Below are 16,370 nucleotides of genomic sequence, written 5' to 3'. Positions count from 1 at the left end.
TATGGTACATACATTCACCAATACTGTATTGTAAATGTAAAGGACAATTACACTTACCCGTACATATTCAGCTCGAAGTCCTTTGACCCTGACGCTGTTCCTCTCAAATGGGACCCTGTAGAGCTGTTTCATGGTGATGTTGTGTTTTCCCAATATGCGTCTGATGGTGGTGATGCTCACATGTTTTATGTTGTTGAACACTTGGCTGTCTGCAAGAATTTTCTGTCGTAGCTGGTGGAGACGGATGGCATTATCTGCCCTCACTAGGTCCACAATGGCAAGTTCCTGCTGTTGTGTGAACAGGCGTTGGCGTCCTCCCCCAGAAGGTCTTCTAGTTATTCTAGAGAAATGCAACCACAAATTGTCATCGGTTTGCTTCTTTTTCTTACAGTACTTTACTGTATATACTGTATCATCCACTGTACTGAAACATCTCAATATAAGTAATCATGTTATATTTCACAAAAACTACCACTTTGGCTGCAAAAGGAGCATTAGCACCCTGCAATACCCTGTACACGTGATGTTGTAATGTGATATACTGTAATACAGTGCTGTAAATACCATCTGAGTAGAGTAGAAGGTAGAGAGGTGAAGACATACCTGTTTTCTAGTCGGAATGTTCTTATTACAGATGCCACTGTGAAGCGGCTTAGATGTGGGTGGACTCTCTGCCCAGCTTCCCTCATAGTCAGGCCATGGTTGATGACATGGTCCACCAAAGTTGCTCTTATATCATCTGAAATAGGGGTCCGTGCATGGCCTCTTCAACCCTGACCTTGTCCTCCTCCTCCTCCTCCTCCTCCTCCTCCTCCTCCTCCTCCTCCTCCTCCTCCTCCTCCTCCTCCTCTTCCTCTTGGTCTGCCTCTTGCTCTCCCTCCATCCATGCTTGCAAAGTTCTTGAAATGGCTAAACTGAGGGCTTTTTGTAGCTGGCTGATTGGTGTTCAGTTTTGCAAGTAAGTGCCTTCAGGTGTGTATTTGAGTGGTTGCAATTACCTGATGTGTTTTGTATTTTGGATACATGTGTTTTCCAAATGGCACCCTGAGATTTCATTTTTGAACAAAGTGTCTTATGTATGAAATAGTGTGTAGTGTGCAGGACCAAGTGTGTTGCATAAAGGAGTAAGTGTGTTGCAGAATTGCAACTAGAGTGCAAAGCAGCGCTTTTGTTTAAGGTATGGGTTTGCAACATGTGTTTGAGGTATGGTAACAAAAGCTTCAAGTTGTATTACTTTAGTCTAAGCATGGGTCTATAGTGTTCAAGCAATGGGCAAAAACTGTATAAGAATCTAGAGGGTTCTTCTCTCAAACATCCAATCCAGTGTCTTATGCTAATATCTTGCTACAGAACAAAGACTCGTAAAACTTCCCTCCGAGGAGGCAACTCCTTATTGGCTCAGACACCTTAAGAGGGTGTGACATCTTCACCCCTTATATTCACTGATCACAAGATCAAACCCCTCTCTTCCTGCTCTTCCTCCTCTTCTTCTTTTTTTACGGACAAATGCTGACGTCAAGATGACGCTTTAAGAAGCTAGAAGCTTCTAAGGAACCCCAAGCTTGTGCCAGGCCTCGGCCTAGACCTTCCATTCACCAAAGATCCTCTGAATCCAACTGGTTCTCTTTCATGAAGACAATATCAGCAAAGATTCAACGGGAGCCTCCACAAATTGCATCAGGACAGTTTTAATTCAACTTGGAGAGACATGCAAGTATCAAACTTAGTCTCATTATCGGATACATTGAGTATCCTTACCCCTTTTAAAGAAGGGCCTGTTAAAACTAAACTGATGGTTTGCTCAAGGCTGTTGATCTGCTGAATGTCAAACAATGCTGTAACTTCTTGATTCCTGTACTCTGCTTTAGCTCTCTCTCTCTCTTGGTAAAATGTATGCATGTATGTGTGTGAATGTTAGAGTAGTTTAAGTGTTTAGTCTAGTTAATAAAGTCTTGTTCATGTCACACGTAAGGTTGTCCGTGTTTTGCGCTCATATACGGGAGTCCCTATTCATGTCGATCCTGACTACAGGCTTTTAGTAGAATAAGATTGTTATTTCCCATAACCTGGAAATGAACATTTCTTAGAATTAATAAACAATTAACACTGTGTGTTCATTGGACAACAGGTTAATTGATTGTAATATTAATTTTATTACATTAAGTTAATTTTATTAACTGATTCAAATATTAATAATTAATTATAACTAGTTATGATTAATTATTCATATTTATTTTGAGCTAATTTGCTACATCGTCTTCCTCTTCCTTCACCTCTTCCTCCACTCCTTACTGCTCTTGCTCATCCTCTTCCTCCTCCTCCTCCTCTCTGGTGTCCTCAACCTTTTCAATCACATCTCTCTGGATCCGTTGTTCCAAAACTGAATTAACTGACTCTGGCTCTATTATCTATCTATTGAAGGTTGTGATTGGTGTGTGATAAATTTTGTCTCTTAGTGTTTCCACGTAGGTAACTGTGTGCTAATTGAGCTCAAGCTATGCTGACTTGAGTGAACAATATTGAATGCTAGTGCTTTCAAAATGACAACATGGTGTAGGCAATGAGAAAGAAGGGATTTGTGTGTAGAGTTTTGCAGTGACGGTAGTAGAGTATCATATACACTGTGTCAGAATAATGATTTATTACCCTAATTTATGGCTTAATTTATGACCCAAATTTCTGTGTGTTGTCAGTCAAGCTGACTGGACAATGGATGTCAAATATGTTTTATGGGGGCTTTGAGCCTTGATTGGCAGGTCAGTGGTTGTCAATGGTTGTTTTTTATGGCTGAATTTATGGCTGTTGTCCCCTGATTGGCAGGTCAAGAGTGTCAATGAGATATAGGGTGAGTTGGATTTATAGTTAGATATATGGGTAAATTTATGGAGCCCAGATTTGGCATTTTTATGACATTTTGGTGAATCCTGGTCCTGTTATTTAAATAAGGTTTATGGGCTACATTTGTTGAACACAGAGGAGATTCTGCAAGTCATCTGTTACAATGGGTAGTCCAAGCACCCCTAAAACTACAAGAAAAGTGATGTGTATTTCACCAACAAGAGGCCCTGTTGAAATGGGTGAAAAGTTGACTTTTGCACCAAAGAAGAGACAAAGCGTCAGTTTGACGAAGTTTCTTCATGAAGATATGAAATTTGTGAAACGTGATTTCTCAATGTCTGGTGGACGCGTCGGGCGCTATGTGTTTGACAAAGTGATGCGGGTTGTAAAACTCTACGCTGTGGATGTTGGAGATGAATTTACATCACAGGAGCCGTGTCTGATTTTTCCCTGCGAAAGACTGGTTTATTTTTTTCAACTACGTTTGGAGAGATCTGAATGACTGTGGCGACGAACCGTTGTACATTGCAGAGTGGGATGGTGTGAGTCCTGACACGAGATTTCGCGTGGTCGGTGATCATAGTAAAAAGCTACCAGACGATTGTGTCTATATATTTTGCTCCAACGAAAAGACAAAACTCTGCGAACGTGCATGGCCTATCCCTGAGACCGAGCATCACGTGTGCTATGACATGAAATTTTTGTTTCAGTGGAAAGATATTTGTCTGTTTGACAATGTTTTTAGCTGTATTAACAAGATGTTCAGATGGTGTGATATGTACGATCGCTACAACAGTGTAAAGGTGAAATTGTTTCATCCTGAGCAGGGCGTTACCAACCAAGAAGACCGCCTCTTAAGTCCGCCCACTTACTACAAACATTAAAACATCTGCAAGATTGGTACACTCACTACATTCATTCAGCATGTCTCAAGAAACTGCATCTAACTACTGCTACACCAGCACCCCTGAGACTGGACCAGTGATGCCTGACGATAACGCTATGCCATTTGAACCCCACCCACAAAGTTATGACATAACAATGTCTAATGACAGTGCTATATCGCAGGAGTCCCACCCACAAACTTGTGACAACAACTGGCTGGATAAATTTTGCATGGATCTAGGGTATCACAACCTGACTTTCCTTACAACACTGTATGGGAACACAGGAGTAGTAGCTGGAGCTGCAGCCTATGGTGGGGTTGACGACACAGACGGAATTATTCGGTCTGATGGGTTCAGAATCATAAAAGCAACTGTTGTGGTCCTCCTGGAACATCTCATCAACAAAAAGCTAAAACAGATTTGCTTGGGTTGTGAGGTGCAGCACCCGAGTCAGATTAGACATTCCTGTTTGTTTGAACCTGATGCCTATTTCTTTGACACATACTTTGAGGAGCTGACTCATAATCTAATTAAACCAGGACTCAAACACATCATAGCTCAGGCACTGAGCCGGTGTGGTTTAAGAATTCATCCCCAAAGGATCCAGGGGTCAGTGGAGACTATTTTGCACGAACTGCGTGACGAAGTTTACATTGTGGAAAAACTTCGTGAAGTCAGAGAGAAAGTTGTGGATGTCAGCAGCGAACAGATTGTCTATGACGCTGTGGACAACTGGAAGGGGTCCGCACAAGTTGTCTGACTGTGATACTGAAATGGGGAATACATGTTGTGCAATGGGGCTGGCAAAATGTTTACTTAAACGCCGTATTAGATGCGAGTTGACAAACTTGTTGTATAAGTTCATTAATGACTGTGTTGATGTGCCTGTTGCTGTAAATGGATGTGATGTAGACCCCATACGTTTAACAAACCTCAAGAACCAAATGTCTGGTGTAAGAGGCATGTCTAATGAGTGGACTGATATAATGCATATGTGTATTAATAAAGGTGAGCCAATTTGTGTAACAATTAGAAAAATACTAGACCTGGTGACTGAATGTGGGAGCTGTATTAGAATTGCTGACATATTGTGTTTGTGTACATATGTGACTGATTTGTGTGTAATCACTGTGTCAAAAAAAGACCAAACTAATGTATGTGAAATTGTTGAAACTTTAATTGAATACATTGAAGATACATTGAAGATTTTTACAGTACCTGGATGATGTATGAGATTATTGTACTCTCTTTTACTGAAAATAAAAAGCCAGAACATGTATATTATCTGAGTTATTCTTTTGTGGATACTGAAGCAACAATATGTCCGAAGAAGAAATAAAAAATATTTATTACACACCTTCTAACCCTGGTTCTTTAGGGGGTAAAAAACGTTTAAAATATGCTGTTTTAAAAGAAACAGGTGTTCGTTTATCCGACAAACAAGTGTTGGACTGGCTCGCTGGTGAAGATGCTTACACGCTGCACAGAACAGCACCTGTGAAATACAAAAGGAATCGTGTCTTTGTCTTCGGCATTGATTTTCAATTTCAGGCTGATCTTGTTGATATGTCAGCATATTCCAAAGAAAATGACAACAATCATTTTCTCTTGACATGTATCGACCTGTTTAGTAAATATGCATGGACGCGTGTTTTAAAAAACAAGAGCGGGCATGAAGTGACTAAAGCTTTTGAATCCATATTGAATGATGGACGAAAACCATTGGCGATTACAGACCGATAAAGGGAAGGAATTCCACAATAAACACTTTCAAAATCTAATGAAAAAATATAACATTATACATTTTACACCTGCCACTGAATTAAAGGCATGTGTTGTTGAGAGGTTTAATAGAACGTTAAAGGGTAGAATGTGGCGGTATTTAACAGCTATAAACTCCAAACGCTACATCGACATTCTTCAAGACATAACGAATGGATATAACAGTAGCTACCATAGAAGTATTAAGATGAGGCCAATCGATGTGAACAAAGAGAATGAATCTGTGGTGTTTCATAATCTATATGGCGCTAGCGGTGTTCGCTGTGTGGCCCCCAAATTTTAATATAAAATTGGTGATGTTGTCAGAATTTCTAAAGTAAGAGGCCTGTTCACGAAAGGGTATGAGGAAAACTACACACAGGAATTTTTCACAGTAACAGCATGCATCCCCCATAACCCGCCTGTCTACAGATTGTGTGATTATGACGGTGATGTCATTGATGGGGTTTTTTATGCAGAGGAATTACAAAAAATATTTGTGAAAGATAACAAGACATTTAAAGTGGAAAAAATTTTAGATAAGAAGAAGAAGGGGCGTAAAACAATGCTGCTGGTACAATGGCTCGGATGGCCTGCAAAATTTGCATCTTGGGTTGATCAGAAAGAGCTGGTTGATGTGCAAGTACCATAAAAACAAAATCCTGCATAACATGAATGCATTAGTGTAAAAACCGGTCATGGCTGAGGGTGGATTTTATGTCACGCTCCCCTGCAACGCTTCGTTAACTGCTTATCCAGAAAATAGCATATCTAGCTACACAACCAGATTAGCAAGAACTATAAACCTAAAAGGTGAATGGGAAGTTGGTTTGATCGAATTTGAATATCCTAGAAGCTGGTATACTTTTAATGAGGAAGATGCAGCTTTCATCTTCAACTATGGGGAAACAACAACAGGTGCAAATAGTGAGGATCACACCCCCGAATACACCGCTGAAGGTAAAGAGATTGAGATCTTCATCTTCAGGGATAAAAAGATATCAAATGTACTACACAGTTTAAAAGCTGGATATTATGACGACATTGTTTTTTTGATCAGGGAGATCAATGCAAATCTACCACCACATGTGAGTTTTGGTTTTGACCATGTTAAAAACAAAGTGTTTCTGAAAGGTCCACCGAAGACATCGCTCACATTTTACGGAAAGTTGGCCGTTATTTTAGGATTAAAACCGGGGGTCACAATAGAAACTAATGATCAACCTGTTGAAAACCACAGTATTGGATACAAGTCTGTGACGTATGCACCTCATCAAGCAGACATAAATGGAGGTTCTACATATATATATATATATATATATATATATATATATATATATATATATATATATATATATATATATATATATATGGATATAATACAATATCAATCAGTTGGAGACCATCACGTCCCACTACTAAGGTGTGTACATATAGATGGTGAGAATAACAAAATTGTTAGTGTTCGATACGACAGACCACATTACGTCCCGGTTAATAAATCCTCCATCACTGAGATATGTATACAGGTGAAAGACGATCGAAATCAGGACATACATTTTAGTTACGGGAAGGTGACTGCTAAACTCCCCTTCAGACCTGTGAAACAGTGTGTTTTTTAATAAACGCTTAGGAGAGAAAAAAATAAAAAATGATTTATCACACCAATCATAACGCTGACCCGATGCGTTACGTGACGTATTACCAGAATCAAGCTGGTGGCGGGCTCCCCGGCTATGTAGGGGGCGGAGTTATGTATGGAGCGGGTCTTGGTGGCCTTTTTCGTGGGCTTTTTAGAATGGCAATACCTTTGCTAAAGCGTGGATTTAGCATAGCGAAACCACATCTTAAATCAGCAGCGAAAAATATATTATAATATATAGCAATACATTATCACGATCTTTTAACAACGATGGTACTCAAGATGGATCCGGGTTAATGGTGATGGCTCGCAAAAGAGGTTCCAGGCCGCCAGGGGTACGGAGGAGTGGCCAGACACAGAAGAAAACAAAACGTGCTCAGAAAAAAACACCAGTTGTAAAACGCAAGCGTAAGGAGACAGCCAAGCGTACTGGGTCAAAAAGAGCAAAGAGAGCTGTTAATACAATATTTTAAAAATATGGCGGTAATACATAACATGTCACAAGAATGTTTAAAAACTGAGCTGGATCTTTTCACCGTACCACCCACCCAAATGTCACTTGAAAGAAATACTTATATTGAAGTCCCCCCGTTATCAGCAATATCGGACACAACACCTTTAGAGTTTTTTATTGCGGGGGCTGGTGAGGATTACATTGACCTAAACAATACACTTCTGTTTTTGCGGGTCAAGCTTACCAATCCTGATGGCACTGATATCGCAGATGGGGACCCGGTTGGGCTTATTAACTATCCTGGAGCAACAATATTTTCACAAGTGGATGTATCGCTTGGGGATCGTCTTATATCACAGAGTTCAAGTACATATCCGTATCGCTGCATAATAGATTGTCTTACCAATTATGGTAAAGACACGCTTGAAACAAATTTCTCTGCAGGGCTCTTTTACAAAGACACAGCAGGACAAATGGGTGTCGCAGACCCCGCTGGGGAAAATCGCGGCCTGACAAAGAGAGCAGCCTTTACCAATGCTAGTAATATCGTCGAGCTGTTAGCACCTGTACATAATGATATATTTTTTCAGTCAAAACTTCTAATTCCTGGTCTAGATCTTAAAGTTCGTCTGACCAGAGGTAAAGATGAGTTCTGTTTAATGAGGAGCAACGGTACACCTTATAAACTAAGCATATTGTCTGCATCACTGTTTGTGAAAAAAGTGTCCGTGGCACCTGCTGTGAGGTTGGGTCATGCTCAAGCGCTGCTTACAACAACAGCAAAATACCCTGTGGACCGCGTGTGTATGAAGACATTCTCAATACCTGCAGGTTCGCGTGTCTGTAATCAAGAAAACTTGTTCTTAGGCACACTGCCAAAATCTATGGTTATAGCGATGGTTGATGATGCATTTACAGGATCATATATTAAAAACCCCTTTGCGTTTAAAAACTATGACCTTGAATTTCTAGCAGTTTATGTGGATGGGCAACAGTACCCCGCAAAACCTTTGCAACCTGAATATGAAAACGGTTCTGCAGTGCGGGAGTTTTACCAGTTAGCATTGGCTTCTGGAAGACATCTTAAAAACCAGCCTCTGTCTATTGATAGGGAAGAATTTCTGCATGGGTATACACTGTACGCCTTTAACTTCACACCGGATGAGGAGTGCAGTCAGCATTTGTCACTTATCAAGAGTGGAAATATTAGACTAGAAGCCCGTTTTAGACAACCTCTACCCCGTACTGTTACTTTATTAATTTACTCTGTCTTTGACAGTCTAATTGAAGTTTCAAATCGTCGACAGGTTCTGGTTGATTACTATTAATACATAAAATGAACACTGTACAGCTTACCTCTATCATGGATAAGGTTTCGTGCAATCTACATTTTCTTGGTGTCCTTCCATGTGATTATCTGCCAAAATCACCTCTAAGAAAACTACCATCAGCAGTTATTATAAATACAGATATATCGGGGCTTCCAGGTCAGCATTGGCTAGCCATCTACATAAACGAAGATGGTGTTGCTTGTTTTTTTGACAGCTTTGGAAACAAACCGGATCATCATCGTTTTCCAGTATTCATCAAAAACTTTTTAACTCGGAATTCTAAAGAGGTCCAACATTCAAATGTCCAAGTCCAAGACTTTTCATCAGACACATGTGGACAGGATGTGTGTTCTTCCTATACCACATGGCAAAAGGGTTTGATTATGATTATGTGTTGAAATTGTATACTCATGATTGTATTAAAAATGACAAAATGGTGTCAGCTTTTGTGAAAAAACTAAAGTGATCCCCATGTAATGAAAATGTTTTCAAATGTGTTCAGTGTGTACAAACAGGTGCAATGTTTATGTCTCATGCTTAATTTCTTTTAATAAAAACAAACAAAAACAATTTTAATTTCCTGTATTGTCTCTTTTGTATTATACACATTATTTCAACAATACATTTTAATAATGATAAAACAAAATATACATGTGTACAGAACTCACAGATTAAAAAGTTAACCACTGTCCATGTTCAACCTTGGGTGATTTGAATACAGATGGTGATGGTGTACTAGGACACACTTTCTGTTTTTTATTTTTCCTAGATGAATTAGTTACAGATGGTGTCGTTTTGCTTTTGAAAGAGTTAATTGCACGTCTGACCTGATGATTTGGTACCACAGAGTGTGGTAAATTTAAACCAGCAAAAGCTTCCAGAAACTCGTTCCATCCATCCGGTCTCCGTTCATCTGCAATCTTATGTGGAGCTGTGATGTTTTTAATTAAATCAAACATGTGTGAACCGGGGATTGTGCGCCCTTTAAACACAAACTCACCCGTGTCAGTCCATGAAGAAACAGTTTTAGCTTTAGACATTTTTTCTAAAATGTATCGAACATTTTTCACACTCCTCTGTGGAACATTCTTTAATATTTCTTGTGAAACATTATCTAAAAAGTCATGGACAGGTTCACTAACTGCCCTGGGTGGGTCTTCTTTTTCAACGTGATCAGGCTGTGGAAAACTTAGTTTTAATGTACCAAACTCCTTATCCCCCTGTCTAGCTATTGTTAGAAACCTTTGCAAAACAGCTGTGTACATTTTAGCTTTTTCATCAGGATTCAGATGAGAACTGTACAGGATGTTTTTTATAGACATGTCTAGGTCGTTTTCCACGAGGTCTTGTATAGACTCGCGTGTGTTAGAGGGTTTCAACTTATCCAGCTGATGTTGTGGAACTAAAAACATCTTCTCAGCATACTCCATCGCCAGACCTTATTTAGAGCTAACCAAGCTTGTTATGAATGGTATTGCAACACTTAAAAGCGGTAATCCTCCTTGTTGATTGATTAGCTGTCTTTTCCTTCTAACACCAACCTTCTTATCTGCAACAATTTTGATGTTGCTTTTTCTTCTCTTCAGTCTCTGATATTGCTGTGGTGTAAGTGGAATATTACCGTGGAGAACATTAAGAGCTAGTTCACACAATGCAACAATGAGTTCGTCTGCTGCTGACTCTAAAATAACACGCCTTTGTTTGGGTGTTGCTTTTAATAACAACTTTAAAACTGGGAGGTTCCTTAAAAGTCTTGCAGACATTGTAACATCCAACAGTCTTAGTGTTTTCTTTTCTGAATATATACAACAGGGTGTTTTGAGAGTAAACTCGTTCTGAGACGATAATGGTCTGGGGTTGCTGCTTTAAAGTCAACCAAAAGGTAACCGAAAGGAATGCTGGTAGCATCTTGATAACATTCCATAAAAAATTTGCTGTTTCTGGGATACATCTGCCGTGCTAGCACATTAATTTGGGTATTGTCTCTGGGGTTTTTAAACAACACCAAATAACTTGTGTTCAAACTGATGGTTCTACTGGATTTTCCTTTACAAAAGAGATTCTGGACCATAAAGAGACAACTTATATGCTTATGATGCACATAATTTGTAAATAAACGTTCAATCTGTATGTTGTTACATGCATCGTTCATAAGGTCATCAATTATTAATAAGTGTGTCTTATTGGGAGGAAAAAGATGAACATCATTCAGGTTCTGGGGGATTCCTTCAATAAATTTAATATCATACAATGCCAACAATTCATCATACAAACCCTGCCAACAGTCAAATATGAAGACTATATTTTCAATCTTTTTAGAAAACACACTGTTAGCATATTCTAATAACATTTTTACAAAAAACGTTTTTCCAGAGTTAGAAGGTCCACATAAAACACAACTGAATGGAAATTGTAATCTGAAATCAAAATCATCTGTGTCTCGCACACCTTGGTGTCCAAAAACGTTGTCAGTAGCCATATGGTAGTGTGGTAAAGTCAGGTAGCAGAACGCGTTTGTTGTAAACGACTTTGAATTTTTTTGCAAATGTCTTGTTATGTAGTGTGAATCGCTTTTTGTTCCTTACGATACCGTCGGTTTGTGCAAGAATATAATTATCACAACCATCCCCCCTCACATACTGACCAACAAGCTCAATCAGTGAGTCTAATTTGAGAGTTTACAGAATTTAACGTGGTACCTTTGGCTTTCATGCTTGTCTTGCCATTAGCCGTTTTAAAGCCATAACTTTTTGGACCACTTGAACAAAACTCTACAATGTAATCATCATAATCAAGTTCATTCATAACATCACCAAGAAAGGGCCCTAGCGGGGGTTCCCAATCACCATCTTTTGATGTGAACAGAAGGCTGTCCGTATCCGTGTAAAGCAACCTGTCACCCAGTTTATCCATAACATCATACAATTCTAACCGGGCATGCGCAGTTGTAAAAGCACCGATAAAGACATTTATGTCACGGCTCTGACCAGCTTTTCCTTCAGCATAAGCCCACTGAACTAATGCAACAGAGTCGGATAAAAATGTGAAATACTTAATATCATACCCCCGACCAAAAATGTGTTGGGCAAACTGTTCAGGTTCTGAAATCAATTCTGAATGAGGTAGATTCTGGCGTAAACAGAAGCGTCCCCATAACGAATTCAAAAGGAGCTTGTTTATAGACCGACGTGCAGGATTAATCTCAATCTTATCCTGATTTAGTCTAATCCCTTCTTTTTCAAAGTATTCTCTGACATAAGTTTCTTTGTCCATCTCTGTCACAACATCTTTTGGGAATCCAGAGCTTTCCTGTTTGAGTTGCAAAAATGTTTTAACATAATCACAAAATAGCGTTTCTGAACTTTGCGAAAAATGCCAAACCTCATGCAGTTTTACTACGACATACCCTTTTTCAACAGCTTTTAAAAGCTCTATGCTGACCCATGTGCCTGTTAAAGCTCTTTCATCATCCGAGTGTTTGCACAGCGTGGTCTGATTCTGTTGTTCAGCACAACTTCGACAGAGAGGAAACATAAGTTTTCCAGAGCTTCTGAATGGTAGTACGGGGTGAAGCAGCTTTCGTGGTGGCACGACGGTTGCCTTTATTATACCGTAATAATCTTCAAGGTTTTGAAAATCCTCATGAATTATTTGTGGATGACCTACGGGGTAGCTTTTTCGCGCCTGAACAAAAGGGTAGAGAGAAGTGAAGTCTAGGTAAGACACCCATTCACCCTCACTGACTTTGTGGTACACCTTGTAAGCGTTTGTTCGCCCTCCAAAAAGTGCATCGCGTGGTTTCAACCTCTCTGTGTGTGTGTAAGTGGACATGAAATCCATCACATCAGCATCAGTCTGTTTGGAAAGCATCCAATCACACTCCCAAACAAAATGAATTTGAAGATTATATGCACGTTCCAAAATTTCAAACTTGTCATCAACCTGTCTTCTGAGGCTGCCATAAGGCACTTTTGATAAGGGATTTAAATCGTTCGGGTTATAACAACGTTCACATCCATGAAAAAAACAACCGAGAAATTCGAATGCTTTTTTCACAGTGCCATCATCATAAAATCCATCGACATAATATTTACCAAACGATACCTCACCATGGTTTAGAGCATGCTGAATGCCATTGGAGTGTGATTTTTGCAAATATTCTAGCCATTCAATTGAAACATTTGAATATGTTTTGTTTTGATTAGTGTACGCCTTGTCATGTGTCAGCGCTATTGTATCTTTTGGCAGGAAATGGGTCTTATATACAGCCATTGCACAACCCGCTAGAGTGGTGTAATTAAACGGGTCCAGATCTGTGCAGAGGATGAACTCGTTACGATATTTCATACACGCTTCTCGTAGCAAGTAAACATCGTTCTTACAGTACATTTCTAGTTCCTTCTTAAAATCAAAAACTGCGCCAGAGAGCCCATTGTACCAATCATCAAACTTCAACATCTCCTGTGTTGACATCGTCGAATAACCATAAAAATGTTTTTCTGGGTACGGGCCGATGTAGTCATCATTTTCTGCACGGTTAAACAGATGCGGGAAATATCCCTTCTCACTGTTAGTCAGATTAAAAGCAGCAGGTGTTTTGGCCAAACGCATAGGAATGAATGCATAACTATCGATAAACCTCTGTTTAAATGCGTTGTCATACATTAAAATCAACCGACAGCCCTGCATTATAATTTTAGGAGTGATCCCCATTCTAGTGAAATATTCCAAAAGTATAAAATTATCAAATCCGGACGCATTATGCGCAATCCATGTGAAATTACTATAAAAAGGCTGTCTGAACTTTTTAATGAGACGTTCGACACAATCTGGGCCCTCTGCCACAAATTCCTCACCGTTAAACGTGACTGCACAGACAAAATTTGCAATGTGGGTATTATTTTCATATCTCGTTTCAAAGTCATAAAAAATTTAACGGTCATTTGGTTTCTCTGGTTTGATCGGCTGAATAAAACACTGATGCTCCCCATCGGTAACCAAACTCTCACCACATTGGACACAATGTTCAGCTGCGCATTTATGTGGTTTCGGATTGGCCCCACTGACGTGCTAACGTCTATTACATCGGGGGCAAAATTTGGTGACAGTGCACTGTGGATATTCCTCACCAGGGGCGGGATGTTTGTGCATTTCAAAACAATAATCAGATGTACAGTATCGCAAACAATCGCCACAGTGTTTTATCTTTTTGGGGTGTGTGTGACAGTCTGGGTAATTGCACACATCGCAAACAAATCTGCATTTGTGATCTCTGCGACAAGTATACCCTTGGTAGCAAAACACACATACATATGGCACACCTTAAAACGCTTTTAGGTTTTTTATCAAATAGTAATGCGAATCATGCAAATATAAAAACACCGTATTTGGATGCGGCTCGTCCGTGCTTGTATACTTCTCCAACATTCTTGCATTTGTGCGATGGAAAGTAACAATTTTGATATTCAGCATGCGCTCAAAACATGAAATGTCATTAAAACTTATTTTATGCTGATCTGTGAAACCAGCTGACTTCTGTATAGATGCTGCTACAGCCTCTAACTCTGTGTGTGGTTTCTCTGGGTTAAGAAAATGAGCGAGACAAATTGTAAAACATAGATTATTTGTAATGTTTGTTGGGCAGAATAAATTCATCCTGTTTTTACTGATTACTTGGTTATGCAAAAGGTCACGTATCTTTCGACGAGCACCGCCATTTTTACACATTGCTATCGACACTCTTAAATCCAATGCCTCATCGACAGTTACATCAGAGTTGCTTTGCAATATCTTTTCAAGCTGATTAATAAAAGAGATCTGGATCGTAATTATTTTGAGGTGACAAAAGAGCATCAACATCAGATGTCAAGCTGGACCCACGCAAAGTAATATTAATTACCCCCCATCACCTGCTAATAATCTGGAAAATGAGACAATTTCGGCCAATAGATCATGTAAAAATGTAGTGTAGGCAGATAAATCTGTAGAAGATATCTGCCGCAGATTTATAAGCCTATGAATTTCCAAACCATTGAATCGGGCTCTGGGGATCACTGTGTACTCATGCACGACACCCCCATCTCTCACAAGGGAATCTATTTCACCCTGCGTAAGGCCCATGTTGGGTGCTGCTGGATCAAATGCTTGGTACTGGGGGGGAGTCGACCCCCCACCTATCTGAGGAGAATTAAAAAATTGGTCTACATCAAAATTTGTGTTTGACGAATCATTAGACGCATTGTTGGTCAGAGGAGAATTAAAAAATTGGTCTACATCAAAATTGGTGTTTGACGAATCATTAGACGCATTGTTGGTCAGAGGAGAATTAAAAAATTGATCTACATCAAAATTGGTGTTTGACGAATCATTAGACGCATTGTTGGTCAGAGGAGAATTAAAAAATTGATCTACATCAAAATCTGTTTCTTCTTCTTGATTTACCACCACTGATTGTACAGTGTTTAGCAAATCTAGCAATACTTGTGTACTAGATTTAGGTCTATCCATATTTTCGACTGTTTGAATTAAATAACGCATAGTTTCTGTTGTGCTTTGCTGATGATGTGAATCATTATCACACCTAAATCTCACTGCTGGACTTTGTTCACTATCATCTGACTCCAGACAACGTTTTGTGGCCATTTTTAACACAAAATTATTTAAAATCCACAACCAACTAGCACAAACACACTAAATAATCAACAATAAGCTGGAAAGTGTCAAAACATCAGAACACAAAAATAATCCTACAAATGAAACCCTAAAACCACATCGTAAGCATAATGCATAAAATATAGCACAAAATCATAACATAAACATAATGAACATTTGTAAATCCACATTTGTATTAAATCAATCAGGACTTACCAAAGCGAGGTATAAACTTCTCAACCATTTGCTTCATCAACTCCACAGTTAATTCCTGATCAGTTCTTAAGAGCTGTTGTATAGAACCGTGACGTCTTAGTAACGCAATAACTTCTTTCAAACCAGCTCTTTGTCCCTGGAGCTCGGTAGTCACAGTCCGATTAAAGAGTTCATACTCCTGTCTATCCCTTCGTCTGTGGTCTGACACAATGTTCTGATTTTTTTACCAACAATTCAACGGATGATTTGAGACTTTTCACTTGTTGACGTAATATCTCATTTTCTGCTCTTGTCTTCTGATGTAATAGTTCATTCTCTTCTCTAAAAGCAAGAAATTGTCCCCGCATCACATCCTTACTCTGGCATACACAGGATTGTCCCTCATTCTTGAAGGCCTCTTGGTTGGAAGGTAGTGCATCCGAATCCAGTTCTGAACCAGACACATGAGCGACATTCTCCGAACCACTATTTACTGTTTGAGACTCAACTGGTAAAGCCTCTGAAAAGTCAGAAATGGTCCATGCATTCAGCATCTCATCATCCCAATTATCTGCATTATCCACGCTTGGCACCCCATTTTCCGGGGACGA

The 16,370-nt window shown here is 39.4% G+C and overlaps 1 protein-coding gene across 3 annotated transcripts in view; it reads left to right on the top strand.

Moving 5' to 3' along the window:
• The window catches only part of hdx (highly divergent homeobox), a 71,396-nt gene that overhangs the window by 14,378 nt on the left and 40,648 nt on the right, over positions 1-16,370 (top strand). The gene's annotated exons all lie outside the window — the stretch shown is intronic.

The sequence above is a fragment of the Megalobrama amblycephala genome, unplaced genomic scaffold (genome assembly GCF_018812025.1).
Source record: "Megalobrama amblycephala isolate DHTTF-2021 unplaced genomic scaffold, ASM1881202v1 scaffold265, whole genome shotgun sequence".
Classification (NCBI taxonomy): Eukaryota; Metazoa; Chordata; class Actinopteri; order Cypriniformes; family Xenocyprididae; genus Megalobrama; species Megalobrama amblycephala.
Note: the sequence above shows the minus strand (reverse complement) of the source record. Positions and strands in the feature narration are given on the sequence as shown.